The following is a 19,701-nucleotide window of genomic DNA, read 5'->3' as shown; positions in this document are numbered from 1 at the left end:
ATATATATTGAACAGATTAACTAGACCAAATTAACTAGATAAGGCAAGCAAATAAAAAAAATAGAAAAATGGATAAAGGCCATGAACTACCTGTTTACAGACATAAAAATGCAAATAGTCAAATGAATAAGTAAAGCTATTAAGCCATATTGAAACCAATAAAATAAAAATAAAAGCAACCATGTGATTATTTTTCTTTTGCTACAAATGGACAGAAACTTTAATGATAATCCTTTTGCATTTATAAGAAGCTAGGGATATGTCTATTATTCCCTTTAGGAGTATAAATTAGTACTAACTTTCTCAGATAAGTTGATAATAGCTTAAAATGCAAATGTTCATATACTTAAACCCAGAAAACTTCTTGGTAGCTTCTTAGAGAAGTGTAAATCCTACAAGTATTTTTCAAGATTCCATGATAATTTTGTTGTAATATTGAAAAAAGGGATAATCCCTTTAAGGTCCATTAATAGAAAAGTCATTAGATAAATACAAAATATCTATTCAATGGAATCCACTATAGCAAATTAAAGAATGAAGATGACCTAGCTGTATGAACATGGATAGATTTCAAAAGAAACATTCAAGAAAAATACATATCATGTATCTCTCATGTTTTTTAAAAAGAAAAGTAAAAAATAAAAAGAAATCAGATGTGTAGTAAAAGGTAAAGAAGGCTATACATTTGTGAAATAAGGCACATGCGCATGCGTGTGCACACACACACACGTATATTTGGTCTCTGTCTCTAGTTCCTGACACAAGATTCCTATATCTGTTAGAGTTTTCTGGGTGATAGAAGTCTCATTTGTTCTCATGAGACAGCTCTTGGTGGACTCCTGAATAGTTTCAGGATAGGGGTTGATCACCAGAAAAATGCAAATCAAGGTTAGGATCTTGATAGTTTCAGCCCCACCCTTCAACTCTCCAGAAGAGAGAGTTGAGTTAATGGCTGATGAAATCTACATGATGAGGTCTCCACAAAAATCCCAAAAGTACAGAGTTCAGATAGCTTCCAGTATGGTAAACACATCTATATATTCCAACTCTACAGGTGTAAAACTCTTATACTAGCAGATCTTGCCTTATATATCTCTTTATGCTATTGTTCATCTGTGCACTTTAAGTAAACATAAGAAAATGTTCCTCTGAGTCCTGTGAGCCATTGTAGCATATGTGTCTCTGTGTGTGAGTGTGTTTGTTTGTGTGTGATCCAATTTATAGTTGGCTAGTCAGAAGTACAGATGAAAACCTAGACTTGTCTGAAGTAGGGAGAAGCTGTATTGTAGAGCCAAGCCCTTAACCTGAGCATCTGCGCTAGCTCTGACGAGTGTCAGAATTGAAATGAATTTTTTAAGACACCCAGTTGGTGTTGCAGAAATACTTTGTCTGAGAAAACAACTTACAAATTTGGTGGCCAATACAGTATTCTGTGAGTAGAGGAGAAAACAGTATGTCCTAGACAATATCAAAGCGGGAAAGGACTGGGACATTTGGAAAAGGTAGCCAATATTACTATTATTTTGTTCTTTTACAAAACAATATGTTACATACATAACTCTAAAAAATTTTAATGTTAAAATGCTCCCCAATTAACTAAAAGTGTGATGCAATACCAAACAAAATTCCACTTGTGTGGTTTTTTGTTTTTTTTTTTTTTTTTTTAGAATTTGACAATTGATCATTAGGGAGGAAATGCTGACATGTAACCAATACATTTTTATACAAGAGTAATGAGGAAAATCTCGTTTAGCAGACCTCAAAAATGCACTCAAGAGTGAAAAATAATTAAAACAACCTGGTACTAGTTCAGAAAAACCTGGGTAGATCAAAGGAGTAGAATAGGGATTCTAGAAAACTTAGTTGAGATCCTTCTGGTTTAAAGTAGCACTCTAGGTTTTATGTGCTTAAACAAAATAAAATAAAATAAATCAAGGAAATAATATATATTATTTAATTATAGTATATAATTAATATGTATAAAACAATATATATAGCCATAATCATAGCAGCACAATAGCCATAAGGTAGAAGCAATCCAGTTGTCCATTAACAGAAAACTGGATAAACAAAATGTGGAATGTATATACAACAAAATATTATTTAATCTTAGGAGAAGAGAAAATTATGATACCTACCACAACATGGTTTAGCTATGAAGACATTCTGCTAAGAGAAATAGGCCCATCACAAAAAACAAATACCATATAATTTCATTTACATGAGGTACCTAGAGTAGTCAAATTCACAAGGACAAAAAAAAAAAAAACAGGAAGGGGTGCTCGCTTCAGCAGCACAGATACTAAAATTGGAAAGATACAGAGAAGATTAGCATGGCCCCTGCGCAAGGATGACACGCAAATTCGCGAAGCGTTCCATATTTTTCAAGAGAATAATTTAAAAGTTGAATCATTAAAAAAAAAACAGGAAGGGGAGGGGATATAAATTATCATGTACAGAGTTTCAGTTTGGGATGATGATAAAAGTTCTGGAGATGGACAGTAGTAATGTTGCACAGAGTACGAATGTGTTTAATGCTGCTGAACTTCCTACAAAAGTGGTTAAAATGGTAAATTGTATGCTATATATATTTATCACAATAAAAAATCCATAGGAAACATAAAAATATATCTGGAATCACAGAACAACAAATAAAACAAGAAATCTATCATAGCCAGGCCTTTCTTTCCATTTCTGTGAACATTTACTATAAAATACATTTTCCCACATGGTAGAAAACACAGAAGTCAAGTAATCCCTGCATTTTGTACTCAGAGCTTCTAATTCTTTCTGATTCTAAGCTCCAGGGTATCAAGGAAAACACTCAAGTACCCACACCTGAACCGATTAAATATGGCTTAGAAAATGGAGTCACAGTGAACTAAGACAATCTGATAAAAACAATATGCTTATATTTTTGGTCATCAGACTAGCAAACAACAAAAGGTAGTTAATATCCAAACTTTGGTGAGAGTGTAGGTAAACAAATCTTCCCCTTCTTCTAATCATAACGGGGTACTTTGCATTAGACCAATCCTTGCACCAAGAACTTCTAGATAAGATTGATAAAGCATATCTGAAAACAGCTTAAAGGTGTCACAGCGCAGACAAATCAACAAATACTTTGGTGCAGAGATCTGAGGCCAAGCAAAAAGCTGTAATTGAGAGCTTTTCCCATTCTAATGGGGCTGATAAGAGACAAATAACGGAGTTCAGAGCTACTAAGGAAAATAGAACTTGGTGTTTTAAGACTTCTGGAAAAAAAAAAAAAGGAAAGTCAGAGAAGTAGGAAAAAGGTAAGTGAACTTAAAATATTTTAAGATCCTTCCATTTTCCACAATATAGCACATAACTCAAGAAAATTAAGGATCAGTGTTTTAAAGTTAGTAACTTCAAAAAGAACAATAAAAAGGCATAAATTAAAAGCTAAAGCTAAAAAGGTATAAGGAAATAGGCCAAAACATAAAGTGATGAATTTCCTCTAAAAAAGTGGCATGAGAAGAATCGATCAATAAATAGAAAAAATGCCATTTATATTTAAAACCAGTAGATTGATAATTTTATTAAAAGTATTTTAAAATATTTTAAAATTTTTAAATTAATATTTTTAAGTTATTTTACCATTGGTTTGCAATACTAGTTTATAGTAAGTTTCAGGAGCATAACTTCACACCTTTGTAAATGTATATACCACATTGTACCGACCGCCAAAGTTTTAGGCCTATTCACCACCAAGCAATTAACCTTTTTTACCTGTTCCTTCCATGCCCAATCCCTTAGCCTCCAATATCCACCACTTTTTTGGTGGTTTTTCTCTGTTTTGCTAATTCATTTGCTTTGTCTCTCTATATTTCACAGATGAATGAAACCATCCAGCATTCCTCTTTCTCTTTCTGACTGACTTTGCTTAACATAATTATCTCAGGTTTCATCCATGTTCTTGCAAAAGGCAAGATTTCATCATTTTTAATAGTTGAGTCGTATTCTATCACATATATATGCTGTCTTCTTTGTCTACTCATCCATTGATGGACATTCAGGACATTTCCGTGTTTGGTTACCATGAAGAGAGCTGCAGTGAACACAGGGGTACCTATATCTCTACAAATTAATGTTTTCATCATCTTTGTGTAAATTCCTAGAAGTTAACTTGCTGGATTACATGGTAGTTTTATTTTACATTTTTTGAAGCTACTTAAACCATTATTCTAATTCATGACAGTGTCGAAACGTATTTTAAAGCCCAGCTACTATTTAAAGAACACAAATTAAGGAAACAAAAAGAATGAAATTTAAAAAAAGGAAAAGATACACCATGAAAAAGTTAAGCACTGAAAACTGGTTATCAGTATTAATATTAGACAAAGATGTTAAAGAAAGAAAAAATATTTCAAATAGAAAAATTATTGACAATCCAAAGCAAGGTAAAACAATGAAAAAGTATATGCACTTGATAAAGGTTCTAAAGAATTTAAGCAAAAGCATAAAATAGAAATTGAAAAATCTTTATTAAAAGATTTTAAATACCTCTTACAATAACTGACATAAATTTGACAAAACAATCGATAGAGATATCTATTGTAACCAAAGGATCAGCAATTTGAAGTTGAAATAGTATGGATAAACTAATATTCTTTATTCACTGATGAAGGAAATATAAGTGGAAAGAAACTTTTTTGAGAATAACAGTTATATTTATCAACTGAATAATTTCATTTCTAAGTTCCTTCATATTTTTTCCATTCAAATCTTAGTGATATTCAAATACCTTCTTCTTAACACCAGTGAACAACAACAAAAAAATATGTATGGTGATATTTCTAGATCCTCTTTAAGAGAAAATACATAATTACATCCATATTTCTTGCTTCTTTATTATCTTGACACAATGGAAACTTTAATGCACAAGCTTTAAAAGTAGACTTTACGAACAACTCAAATATTAAAACCATTAATGGCAAGAGTATTTGCTAAATACTGACATCTGACTGCATGATAGATCAAGTTTAGCGTTTTGAGGTACCTAATTCTAAAAATGAAGGCATATGGAACAAAATAAAAAATCCTTGGTCCCTGGGTCAATAGAACTTCTTTTGATAGAACTGTTATTTTTCATCTTTACTTAACTAAAACAGAATGTTTTGAAAAACTGGATTTCAAAGTACGTTGTCCAAACTGCAAGATATAAGCAGTGTAAACAAAGAATTTACGGAAATTCATACCATGGTGCATGTTAACCCAAATGCATGTTAAACCAAAACGTTTAAAATCTCTTTCTCTTTCTCACTCTTTCATTATGGTCTTGTGATTCAGCAATTCATCAAGAAGATAGATCACAGGCCTTTAGTATTCATACCTACAAGTTCAGAAAACTCTGGCGACAAGGAGAAGAAAAAGAACAAGAAAAAGGAAAGAAATAAAAACAAACAAGGGACTTGAAGGAACTGTAAGCATCCAAAGTCTGGCATTAGATTTGGCAACAGGTGAATTTTCTTTGGAGGGTATTAATTTTCTAAGTCAAAGCTATTAAAATCCACTTCCCGTTTCAGGTCTGGAAGGCATAATGCACAGGTCTCTTGCTCCAGCTTTCCCTAAGGGCTGTATTTTATCCAACTAATCCCACTCCCTTCTCTGGCTCATATTTTAAGTGCAAAATCTGTTGGCCAACACCATTCATTTAGTCTTGCCACATACTGTGAGGAAGTCTATGTCAATGTTAATCTGGCCTTCCCAGGTAAGTTTACATGGTTCTACTAAATGCACAAAACTACCATTCCCAAAATGTCTCATGATACTTTTAAATATCAGGGAAATGTTCAATACCTTTTTGCCTTACAACCAGTTGAAAACAGACTCATTGTCATTGATTTATAAGATGGTTGTTCACTACCCTTATTTTCATCTTACTCCTTCAAGATGTCTGACCCTAGCAATTTCACAGTGGAATTAATCCATCACATTTCCTTAATATGTAGACTTCCTATACTCCCTCTTAATGGACAATTTCAAACTTTCTCCATTTTTCTTTTTAAACCTGATTCTTCCTCTATTCTGTGCCATCAGCTCCATCACAAAAGATGAGCTGTCTAGGACCCTAAATGATGTCTGGCTATCAACTTCTTACCTAAGTCTTCTTTTTCCCCTTCATTACCCATTTTCTCATTCTACTCATTATTATTCAAAAACAAAAAAGCTTCATCCTCTCACTTTTTAAAATTCACTTAATGCCTCTTACCCCTCCAGGTATTGCCTTATTCTTCTTTCCTCTATGACAAAGCTCTCCCAAGTGTTGTCTACACTTACTCTAATTCATTAGTTACCTCCAATTCATTACCCCATACTCTCAATCTAACTTCAAAGAGGGTCCTAATACCACCACCACTTGACAGAAGAGTACCAAGACACTCCACATTGCTAAATCTGATGGTCCTTCCTCAGTCCTCATTAATTTGATTTTCAACATTTGATAGTCAGTCACTGCCTTCTCCTAGAAACACTATTCTCACTTGACATCTAAGACAAGGCTACTCTTCTGGTTTCCTCTTAACTAGTTGTCTACTTCTCAATCTGGTTTTCCTGGCATCATCTCCTTTTCCAACTTTCCCTATACTACACAGTTGTCTAAGAATACAGTTATATTTTATTAGACTGTAAATAAAAACAAAAGGAAAGACACTACCAAATACACCCATTAAAATATATCTGCCATTTGACCTTGGGTGAGATATCTTCTCAAAAGGGAAGATATTGGACTAGAATATTTCTGAAGTTCATTCCAAAGGTAATATTCTACATTTATCTCTTGAAGACAATATTCTCCATTAGTAGTGAATCATGAGGACTTGCAAGTAATCTAGTCAGACATAATGCAGTGTGAATTCCTACATCTGCTTGGACATCTCCATTAACAGGATATTTACTACCTTCCAAGGTATTCCAATCAAGCTACCACCAGCTATTTTCATAGGAATGTTCTTCCTTCTATTAAGTTGATCTCTCTCTCTCTAAGGTTTGCACATAAAAATCACAAAAATGGAATTCTATATTCAATTATATCTCTCTATAACATGGTTACAATAATAATGTAATTAGTTCATTGCCAAGTCTAATAATAAAGTGTTTTTTTTTAAAGATTTATTTATTTATTTATGCAAGCACTGGGTACAGTCAGAAGCGTGGGAGGGTGAGAGAATTCACCAGAGTCAGAGTGGGGAGCAGAGCAGGCAGACTGACAAAGTACACTGCTGAGGGGAGCGGCGGGCGGCAGGAGAGGTCTGCGCACCATGTGGGACCCTCGCCCAGCGGCTGGGGATCGAACCAGCGCTGCAGAGGCTGCAGGCAGCTTTGCAACCCAGCACTCAACCGCTATGCCACCAGGGAGGCCCTAATAATAAAGTGTTTTTAAATAACTTGGTCTATGTATATTGCTATAGCCAAGAGTGGAAACATCATTTTTTGAGTTACATGGTTTTGAACTAAATCCTATATATATGTATATATCTACATTTTCATGTGGAATTTGTATAGATATGCTATAAGTGTAAGTATTTGTTTATAACTAAGTATTCTAGGTTTTTTTTAACCAAAGAATGCAAAACAGTTATTCCAAAGGATATATGCTCTCCTATGTTCATTGCAGCACTATTTACAATAACCAAGTTGTGGAAACATCTGAAGTGTCTAATGACAGATGAGTGAATTAAGATTTGATAGCTTCTTAATGTAATACTACTCAGTTATTTAAAAAAAAATGAAATCTTGTCATTTGTGACAAAATGGATGGAACTGTAGGGGATTTTGATAGAAAAATAAGTCAGAAGGAGAAACCCAAATACTGGATGATTTCACTCATACATGGAATACAGAGAAACAAAACAAAGGAACAGGCAAAATTAAACCAAACAAACCTATAATCTTACTGTAGAAATGAGGCTATAAAGGGGAATGTTGGGGTTTGGAGACATACATGGAGAGAGCATAATGGACTGTGGTAGAGGATTATGGGTGCTTTGATGGTGGTTGTGGTACAGTAACAGACGTAACATAGTTATGTCAACCTATACCTCTGAATCACACAGTATTGGAAACCAAAACTATCTCAGTAAGAAAAAAATAAAATAAAAAATGTGATGCATACCTGAAACGTACATATTATAATGAAATGTCACTTTAATAAAATACAGTTTAAAAGGAGAGAGACATAGGAAGAGAGAAAATATTAAAGGAAATAATTGAAGAGAACTTCTCAAACATGAAGAAGGAGATGAAAATAGACATACAAGAAGCAAGAAGAACACAAACTTCCATGATGAAAGAAAAAACACAGCGGGCATCCCTGGTAGCGCAGCGGTTGAGCGCTGAGTTGCGAAGCTGCCCGCAGCCTCTGCAGTGCCGGTTTGATCCCCGGCTGCTCCCCGGCCACCGGAGGAGGGTCCCACATGGCGAGCAGACCTCTCCTGCCGCCCGCTGCTCCCCTCAGCAGTGTACTTCGGTCCTTCTGCCTGCTCTGCTCCCTGCTCTGCCTCTGGTGAATTCTCTCACCCTCCCGCGCTTCTGACTATACCCAATGCTTGTATAAATAAATAAATAAATCTTTTAAAAAAAAGAAATAAGAAAAAAGAAAAAACACAGCAAGACCTATAATAGTAAAGCTCCCAAGAATCCAAGACAAGGAAAAAATAATGAAGCTGACAAGAGGGAAGAAACAGATAACATACAAAGGGAAACCAATAAGGCTGACATCAGACTTCTCCAAAGAAACACTACGGGCTAGGAGAGTGTGGAGGGATATAGTCAACAAACTCCAAGACAACAAATGTCAACCAAGAATACTCTATCCCACAAAGCTTTCTTTCCTCTGTTAAGAAAGAATAAGGACCTTCCCAGACAAACAGAAACTCTGGAATTTCATTACAACTAAACCCCCACGCCAAAAAATACTGCAAGGACTCCTAAAGCCATAACCAACAGAGAGATGAATAAGAAAGAAATGAAACCAAAAAAAGAAAAAAGAAAGAAAAGAAAACTATTAAAAAAATAAATAAATAAAACCAGAGAAAAGACAAACAAAATGGCAAATACAGATGCTAACATATTAACTCTAAATGTAAACAGACTAAACTCTTCAACAAAAAGACACAGAGTCGCAGGCTGGATTAAGAAACAAAACCCAATCTTTTGTTGTCTCCAGGAAACATATTTAACTACAAAAGAAAAAATAGACTGAAAGTAAAAGGATGGAAAACAATCCTACAAGCAAATGGACCAAAAAAGAAGGCAGGAACAGCAATACTTATATCAGATAAAACAGATTTCAAACTCAAAAAGGACCCAGACAGTTACTACATTATGATCAAGGGGACAATACTTCAAGAAGAAATAACACTCATTAACATATACTCACCAAATGAAGGAGCACCAAAATATATCAGACAACTATTATCATCTCTGAAAACAGACATCAGAGAAAACACTTATGTAGTAGGAGACTTCAACACACCATCAACAATGGATAGATCAATGAGACAAAAAAATAAGTAAGGACACTAAAGCTCTAAATAAGGATCTAAAGCTCATGGGTTTAACAGACATCTATAGAACACTAAACCCAAAAAAATCTGAGTAAACATTTTTCTCAAGCACACATGGATCATGCTCCAGGATCAATCACATACTGGGACACAAGACAAACATCAACAGATACACCAAGATTGAAATCATACCAACCATCTTCTCTGACCATGAAGGCATCAAACTAGAAATAAACCATAAAAAGAAGGCAAGGAACCCTCCTACCTCATGGATATTGAAACCCACACTACTGGAAGATCACTGGATTAATGAGGAGATCAAAGAAGAAATTAAAAAATACTTTGAGTTGAATGACAAGGAGGACACCAATTTCCTAAATGTATGGGATGCAGCAAAGCAGTAATTAGAGGAAAATAAATAGCAATACAGGCTCACATCAAGAAACAAGAAAGAATGCAAAAAAACAACCTAATCTCACAGCTCAAAGAACTAGAGGAAAAAAAAAAACAATAAAAAAAAACCCTAAAACCAGTAGAAGAAAAGAAATAATAAAAATCAAAGCAGGAATAAATGAAATCAAAACTAAAAAAACAATCCAAAAGATCAATGAAACCAAAAGTTGGTTCTTCAAAAAAATAAATAGACAAGCCTCTAGCCAGGCTCACAAAGGAAAAATGGGAGAAAGCACAAATAAGTAGGACCACAAATGAAAAAGGAGAAATCACAGATGACTGGATCAAGAAGATGTGGTACATATACACCATGGACTATTACTCAGCAATCAAAAAAGATAAACTCTCATGCAATTTGCAGCAACATGGATGGCACTGGAAGGGATCATGCTCAGCGAAATAAGCCAGAAAGAAAAAGAAAAATACCGGATGGTCTCACTCATAGCAGAAATCTAGAAAACCTAAATAAGGGACTACGATAAAGACTAATTATAATAAAACAAAAAAATCAAAATCAACAAGCGACTATAAACCAGAGACATACTATGGGGAGGCGGGATTAGGGTCAAAATAAGGGGGCTGGGAATTGTTTGGGGAATATAACCAAGATGAAAATGCATACATTGTGCAAAAATGAAAAATGATGTAAAAATTATATAAAATAAAATAAAATTTTAAAAAATGAAAAAAATAAGTAAAGGTATATGGCATATGCATATATATTTTTAAAAGATTTTTTAAAAATTTATTTATGCATTTAAGATCAAGGGTATAGGCCAGAGGTGCAGGGGGGTGAGAGGATTCACCAGAGACAGAGTGGGGAGCAGACAGCTGAGGGGAGCAGCAAGCAAGACAGCAGAGGTCTGCTGCGCCATGTGGGTCAGCTCCCTGGCTGGGGATCGAACAGCTGCAATGGCTGTGGGTAGCTTCATAGTGCTGAGATTTAAGCCCTTGCACTACCAGGGAGGCCCCACATATGCATATGCATATATTCATGAAGAATGATTTTTAAATACTTAGCACTTCTGATTGATTCAAACAGCATTAACACAAGGATTTAGTAATAATAGTTTTGAGACTTTATTACATTAAAAACATGTAAGAAAGAAGCCAAAAGCCAGGTTTTAAGCTAATGAGCTCTATTTAGTTAAATCCTATGATTAATAACATATGCATTTTTGTTTACTTTTATTTGCCACAACTATAGGTATCCATACCACTTCTATGTTAAAATCAAGATCCCACTTCATTTTAATCCTAATTACTTTTATAGGAATTTGAATTTTGATTGCTTCTGTATTTTCAAACCAACATAAAATTCTAATTGTTATAAAGTCATAAATAGCAAAATAATTTGGTGAATATCCTGATTCTAGGAAAGTACATACTGAGCGCAATGTGAGCCATTAGGCATTTAATGCATCTTTTTGTAGATTATTCATAAAGTGAAGCGAGTTGCATTTGTACTCAAACTGGCGTGGGGGAAGGACTCTGCACTTCTCTCTGAACAGCACTGCCATTATTCAATGGATAAGGAAATATAAGTGTGTATTTTACTTGGTAAAAGTTACCATAGGCAAAGCAGTAAAGAAACTTTTTAAATGAACATTGTGTTTCTGTTTTCTCACTTGTAAAATGGAAGTAATAACACCAAAATTTTCTGCCTAATATGGGGTTTACAGCCACAACAGAAGGAAGTATATGAAAAGCTTAGAAAGTACCACATACGCAGTGAGATATTAGAATAGTTGCAATTATTGTTGTTATCCATGGAAATATAACTTTCTTTTCAATATTAACCTAAATGTCTCAATACCATATTCAAAATTCCATGCTAGAATTTCTCAAGACATTTAGAATTTCCTGCTTGCTTTAATTTTAGCCAAAAGTACTGTAAAAACAGCCACTCTCATAATTCTTTCACACCTCTGTTCCAATCCTGGCCAGACACTCAAACACAAAAAAGATGTCCTAAGATAGTCAAGGGAAAAGTTCAGTGGATGCAACTGAACCTCTAAAAAAAACTTTGGAACTAAAGTGATGGAAGTTATTTTTTGGTAGTCAGTTTGTGGTTCTTCCACCTACTGAAAATGGTCAATTTGTCCTAATTTCTAGAGTTTTGATGATTAAACATTTTCGTTTCCTAATATATTTCCTTATATTATAATCCTAATTCCCAGAACTGAAACCCTATCTGTCTAGTTTTAATCATCCATCTTTACAACAAGTTCAAAGCTACATATCTAACATTCAGTAATTTTAGTAGTAAAAGCTCTTGATAATAAATCATTGTATTTATTTACTCTAACCCTGTTCTAATAAGGATTCATAAGACACTTATGAGAGTATGGAAAGAAAATAAGGGCCACTGTGTCATGATAGAACAATCTCAGAGTTCACTGATTTCTGTCCAGTTTGCAATGAGATCTGGCATGGCAGAGGAGTTTATGTCCACCTCTTATGTTTAGCAAGCTAAACAACTTTATAAAATAGACAAAAGGTGGAATGGGAGGAAAGAAAGGGAAAAAAATAGAATTCTTGATGGTGAAAAATTCCCACAAACAAAATGGAAACAAATATTCAGGTAGATTAATTTTAGGTGTTTTGATGATGTCATTCTTTTAAGGACCATTAGGAGTCTGAGTTTACTTAAATGGAAAGGTTAGAAGGGTTTAGGGGAACTGAAAACCCACAATTTCCAGGAAATATGAAGCATGTGTCTACTCTAGTGTGCCTTGAAGTGTATAATTAAAAGAAGAAAGCTGTAATGCTTTTTCTAGTCGTGGCAGTCAGCACTCCTGGGCTTTGTTTTTTTACCTAAAAGGAGACAAACAACAACAGTGAAACTGAAACCACCACATTCTATTCCAAATCCTAAAAATAGGTCAGACTCAGCCTTAGTACAGAAAGAAACACAAAGTAAGGAAATAAAAACCAGATCTGAACTACTTTTCAAAATGGCCTGAATTTAAGGCCAAGTCTACAAGACAACCTTGGTTTTTAGGGGCCTCCTGTGAATTGTGTTGGGCTCCAAAGAGTCAACAGTGACCAGGTATATGACACTGGGATGTGATTGGTTGGTTTAATAGTTTTCTAGGGCTGTCATAACAAACTGGATAGGTTAAAGCAAAGAAATGTATTCTTTTTAAGTTCTGGAGTCTAAAATTCCAAAATCAAGGCATTGACAGGGCCATGCTCTCTGAAGGGTTTCAGGGACAAATCCTTTCTAACATCCTGGAATTTCTGGTGATTGCTGGCACTCCACATCATCCGTTGGTTTGTATCACTCACTCCAATCTCTGCCTCTGTCTTTACATAGCTTTATCTCCTGTCTGGGTCTGTGTTCAAACATCTTGATGAGAAGATTAAGGCCCACACAGCTTCAGCATGACCTCATCTGAATTTTATTACATCTGCAAAGATCTTATTTCCAAATAAAGCCATATTAACAGGTGTCAGGATTTAGGGTATCAGTAATTTGTAACAGCTGATTTTGATTACCAAAGAGAAAATGCTCTCTTCTTGCCATCATTAAAATATGGTGGTCATATCTGAAACAGTAACACAATTAATATCTTTATGAACAACTTACTGAACAGGAGTGTTCAGGATTCCAGGAGTCTAGGGTACAAAGCTCCACAAGTGCCTGGAAAAATCAGTCTCTAAACTTGTTATATTCCTGACTTTTCCACTACAAGTTAGAGTTCAGTCTCCAGAAGGAAGGAAGCCATAAATAGTAGCGATGACCTACCTGAAGTGATGAAACCCTAGGCCAAGCCCATCCTGCTTTATAGACCTGTTTACTTCACTCTCGCCCAGGAGTTCACACCCAGGCCACCTCTAACTGCTCAGACTCAGCTGAATGTTCTCAAAATCTTCTGTAGGTACACAAGCATGAGGGGGTGTATGGTCAGGAAGGACACTGAGCAGGTTTTCTGATCCAGCAGACCAGATAAAGGAGGAGAGAGTCCTAAGTGGCTTTTTTGCAGGCTTTTATTGGGATTTACCCAGGACACAGCAGGCAAGGGTGCTGGAGGCCTGACAGCCTCCCAGCCCCCAGCAAGTCTTCACTCTATCTGGGCTCTCCGGCCTTCTCTGCTTCTCTCTCAGCTTCTGCTGCTTCTTTCTCGGCTTCTATTTCGGCTTCTACTGGCGTCCTCATGACGCCGCCCTTAAAAGCCCAGTCTTAGCCCAGGTGAATCCTATATACATCTGCCCACACCCTACTCCAGGTGCCCGCCATCAGGCATGCATTCAAGACCTCAAGGATCCATCATCTATCCTGATGGCGGAAGGGCAGAAAAGCCTGACATTTTTCCTTACCCTAGGGGGGGTAGAAACTATATAATGGGCAAAAGAAAGTCACCACAAAGGAATGTTAGGCCCTAACACTAACCTAACACTGCAGAAATAGAAATGTTGACAGATTTCTATTTTATTCTTTTAATACAAAATGTAAATAAAATAACAAAAACTGCATTTTTCCCTTAACAAAAAGTAAGATTCTACCATGGTTTTTTAGCTGTCAGCTTAGAATTTTAAATTGTAAAGCATCTTGGTTAAAGTATTATAGGTACAGATTTTAATTTTACTCTTTAGCTATGTTTACATTCACATTGACCCAAAGTGACAATTGATGAGATTTATCATGATTTTAATAAATTATTATCTAAAGTAACTAATTTGTCATAAATTCCTTGCTTAGTAACTTATAAAATGATTTGTTTCATGTCTGTTTACCCCACTAAATGCTAAACCACATGAATATTGGGTCTCTGATTCACTTCTGTATTCCTAGCTTGGCACCCATTATATAGCAGAAAATCAATAAGTATTGGTAAATGATTATAGGCTAAAAGGGCTACCCTTATAGGGAGACAGAAGGAAGAACTACTGAGTCATTCTGTAGTTATGGATCTTGTCATTAAAAACTATGAGTCACAATTGGCCCCTGGGAGATTGTTGCCTTTCTTTGAAGGTTGACAGGCATACAGTTGACTTGCTCTGTATCCCACACAAAATTAAGGTACCGGAGCCAATGAAAAGCACTAATTTAGAACATAAATGGCTAACTATATGTTCATACCTTGAATTCAAATCCAAAGTTTAAAAAAAAAAAGATAATGAACTATGGTGGAGGACTGTAGGTGCTTTGGTAGTGGGAGAGCTATAGTGACCGCACCTGACGTGAGAAATCCCATACTGTCAATATTCATAAGGATGTAAAACAAGGGTACTGAATTTTAAAAAATAAATGAAAATTAAAAAGTAATAAAATTTTATGATAAGAGTTTACAGAAAGTTCCAATTTGGTAAAAAAAAAATATATTTAAAATATTACAAATGAATCTACTTTATTCAGGTCAACATTTATATACAGTTGTAAGGCATTAATATGATTGAGTTTTTTCTTTTCCTAGATTTGTTTATCCTCCCTTAAAACAGACTAACACATCATCTAGTTTAAAAAAATCTACAGACGATATGGACTTAGTATAGTGGCAGGAATGGGCATAGTCCAGGTTTTCTATGATCCAAGCAGACGGGTGAAGGAGGAGTCCTGGAGCCCTCAGTGGCTTTTCAGGCTTTTACTGGGATTTTACTGGGTACATGGCAGGCAGGGGTGCCGGGGGGCTGGGAGGCTGGCAGGTCTCTCAGCCCCTAGCAAGTCTTCACTCTTTTCTGGGCTCTCTGGCGTTTACTCGTGGCTTTTGCTTCTCTCGCTCCTTTGCTCTCATTCTCTCTGCTTTCCTGATCTTCCACTCTGCTTCTGCTGGCGTCCCAGTGACACCATCCTTATAAGCGCAGTCTTAGCCCAGGTGAATCCCATCTACCTATGCCCACACCCTATTCCAAGTGCCCGCCATCAGGCATGCATTCAGGACCGCAAGGATCCATCATCTATCCTGATGGCAGGAAGGCAGAAAAGCCTGATACTTTTTCACTTACCCTACACACACCAACTTTTCATAGCTTTATTCATAGCTTTTCATGATTTTTAAACATTATCAGTCTGTTTCACTGCTTAACAACTCTGCAAACCTTGGGCAAATTTCTCTGTGCCACTTCTGGGATTTAAGAATATGTCACATGTCCAAAGGCATGTAGATCGCATATCTTCACATAATTTGATATAATGTTTTAATCAAGGCAAATAGGTGTAAACAGAGTATAAAAATCCAATGGTCTAAATTTACTAACACATATGAAAGCATGCATATAAAGGTGTGCATGTGTGTGTTGAATCATAAGAAATTGTCACTTTTATAGTAGTCAGAAACTGTTAAATATCAGAAGCTTCCTATTCCAATTGAATACATACAGATATATGCACATATATCTATATCTGTGTAATACAACTTACTAGATAATCTATTTGCTCAACATATACTTACTTTGCACCCATGTTGTGCCGGGTTCTAAGTCAGTTTATGAGATGCAAAAGGAAGCCCTGCACTAAAGGAGTGTATAGTGTAGTCTCTTTCTCCCAAGGTATAGGCACTAACTGTGATGCTTATCGCATGCCATGGAAACACAGAGGACAGGCCATTAGCTCTGACTGATGAAAAGGCTTCATTGCACACTTGACAGGAGTCTCCCAGGAGAAAAAAGAAAGGATTTTAAAGACACCAAGGCCTCACTGTGAATGGCATTGAGGTATAGAAAGGATTTCTCCTTAGAGAACTGAGGCTGGAGGTATGGACTGAGGCCTATTGTGAAGACCATGCTAAGGAGTTTAAGGTTGTATCACATTTAAAAATGTTATTATCAGCTTGATTTTGAAAAGAATTAATTTCAATTTAAAAAAAGAAAAAGATTAATTTTAGATAGAAAGCTCTGGAGGCAGTGTGAAGATGACTGGAACTGGGAGAAGCAGGTCTCTAGGTGATAAGAAAGGAGGTTGTTTTGAGAGTCCAAATGAATGGCAGTGGGAAGGTGAAAAAAGCAGTTGGGTTCACAGAGATTTCTGACAATATAACCGACAGGATCTAGTAACAATATCAAATGTATCTTTCATCAAATTTGAGACATTGCAGTACTTTATAATCTTTTCTGTGCATTGTTTTCTCTATCTGCTTTCAGATAGTAAAGCTAAACCTGTGACATTATTTTACAAGTAGCCGAGGGTTCATTTTTATTTTATTTTATTTTTTTAAAGATTTATTTATTTATTTATTTATTTATTATTTATTTATTTATTTATTTATTTATTTATATAAGCACTGGGTACAGTCAGAAGCATGGGAGGGTGAGAGAATTCACCAGAGCCAGAGCAGGGAACAGAACAGGTAGACTGATGAAGTACACTGCTGAGGGGAGCAGAGGGTGCAGCAGGAGAGGTCTGCACACCATGTGGGACCCTCCCCGGCGGCCAGGGATGGAACCAGCCCTGCAGAGGCTGCTGGCAGCTTCGCAGCCCAGCGTTCACTGCTGCACCAACCAGGAGGCCCTCATTTTTATTTTAAATCCTTTCTCCCTTTGTTATTTTGATTGCACAATCGCTATTATCTACCTTTAAGTTTATTGGCCCTTTCTTTGTCCATCTTCAATCTGGTATTAAATCCATCAGTGATTTTTTTTCTTTCCAAAATTGCACTTTTCAGTTCTATAATAGAGGAAGGATAGAGGACAAGGGCTTGCTATGGTCTGAATATTTGTCCTCCCAGCCCCTGAAGGTGGAACCCCCATAAATGGGATTATGCCCTATGAAAAAGACCACAGAGAGGATATAGTGGAAGGCACAGTCTATGGATAAGGTGGAAACTAACTCACACCAGAACCTGGCTAAGATCAATCTGGCCCTTTGATCTTAACTTCCATCCTCTAGAACTGTGAAAAATAATTTCTGTTGTTTATGCATAAAAAAAGTCTTAGAATAATGTCCAATTTGAAAAAGACCAGACATGTATTTTATGACACAACTTTTATAAAGCTCAAAACACAAGGAAGTAACTAATATCTTATTTCTATTCAGATGTCTATGTGGTAACACTATTGTTTGAAGAGAATGATTAGTGAAAAATTTACCACAGAGGCTAACTCTGGGGGAGGAAATAAGAGATAGGTATGTAAGGAATGAAAAAGTATTGACATTTTTCTAATTCTTAATGAGATGTTGGGTTCTCAGCTATTCCTTTTAAAACATACTTCATAAATTAGTCATCCTTACAAATAATCTTTTTTATGTATGAAATGATATATTGAAACGTGGAAGAGCCAGAAAGTGGAGCAAGCCTGAGAAAAGATAACTAATTACATAATAGTAGGAAGGATTTCTTGCTATCATGCTTTTAGCTGAGTAAATACTACTTGGTAAATACATATTTTTTGCTGATCCTAAATAACTGGATAATCAGACATCTTTTGGGATTAGTATATTTTTTTTAGAGTAATGTGATTTTCAAAAGTCATACTTGTCTTAAAAATGATATTCCAAACATTCATAAACTAGTAATTTGTATAAAACATTTTTGATGAAATCATTTTGATTTCAAATTTATACAAATATCCTGGCTCTTTTAACCTGTACTTAAGCCATTATTTATTTTTTTAATATTTTATTTTATATATTCTTTACATCATTTTTTCATTTTTGCACAATGTGTGCATTTTCATCTTAGTTATATTCTCCATATAATTCCCACCCACCCCCCATTTTGATTCTAATCCCTCCTCCTCTCCCCACCTCCCCCAGTGTGTCTCTGGTTTATAGTTGTTAAGCCATTATTTGAATGAACCCTCCTCATTTGTTTTCACACAGTGTGATAGTGTATACCAAGTAACTATTGCTGTTGAGACCAAAAATATTAAGACACAGCATTTCTAGATAAGGTTTTGAGTTACCACAGATAAGATCTTCCCCAATACCTTGTATAAACTGATAAATGTTTTTTACTCTTTTCAAAATTTGAGCCCCTTAGAAGGAAATAACTTCTCAGAAAAAAAAAAGTATGTTTAGTATTAATTAGAAAAGATACCCTAAAATTCTGTAGTTTTCTAAACACTCTATGTTGAAAAATAAGCTATTTGGGATCCTATTGTAGATTTCCAAAAAAGGCCACAGAACCTTCTAGTGATGTTATAGAATTCTTATTGAAAGCAGCTGGGAATATTTAGGAAAATAGTCATAATTTGGAATGTAATTAAATTCTTAGTCATTAGGGTAAAGATCATACCAGACAACAATCAATATGCCAGACTTTCTCAGGTCAAGAACAGAAAGTGAATTGTAAAGAGAAAAGATTTCCAGAGCGGGAGGGTCAGGAATGCTCTTTAATTCTTCTACTTACTAAGTATGTTTTGAATAAACAATGGGTCAATTTCTCCATACAGATGACACTGGAACACTAAAAAATATGAGTATAAGTGATTAAGAGCAAGAAAATGCCTTTTTGAAGTAAAATTGAGATGTTTTCTGTTCAAGTGTGGTCTTTGGACTAGATGGAAGCTTGCTAGAACTGCAGATGCTAAGTAATCCCATGCAGGCTTACAGAGTCAAAATCTTAATTTCCACATGTCCCCCATGTGATTTATGTGCACATGAAATTGAAGAACTTATCATAGATTAACTTTTTTACAATAAAGTTACTTAACAGTAATTTGCTTTTCTTCAGACCATTAAATTCCACATAAATGCAGGTAAACAAAAAAGGGAAACCTAGAAAAAAATATCATTATCTTTCTTTAACCTCTCTTCTAACTAAGAAAAAAAAAAATC

The 19,701-nt window shown here is 35.3% G+C and overlaps 1 non-coding gene across 1 annotated transcript; it reads left to right on the top strand.

Annotated features, from left to right (window-relative positions):
- The first annotated feature begins 2,278 nt into the window (after nucleotides 1–2,278).
- Nucleotides 2,279–2,385, top strand: LOC119253683 (U6 spliceosomal RNA). Its single transcript, XR_005127196.1, has one exon. It is a non-coding gene; the product is annotated as a U6 spliceosomal RNA (small nuclear RNA).
- The last annotated feature ends 17,316 nt before the right edge of the window (nucleotides 2,386–19,701 follow it).

This window comes from Talpa occidentalis, unplaced genomic scaffold (assembly GCF_014898055.3).
Source record: "Talpa occidentalis isolate TD23 unplaced genomic scaffold, MPIMG_talOcc4v2.1 talOcc4.2, whole genome shotgun sequence".
Classification (NCBI taxonomy): Eukaryota; Metazoa; Chordata; class Mammalia; order Eulipotyphla; family Talpidae; genus Talpa; species Talpa occidentalis.
Note: the sequence above shows the minus strand (reverse complement) of the source record. Positions and strands in the feature narration are given on the sequence as shown.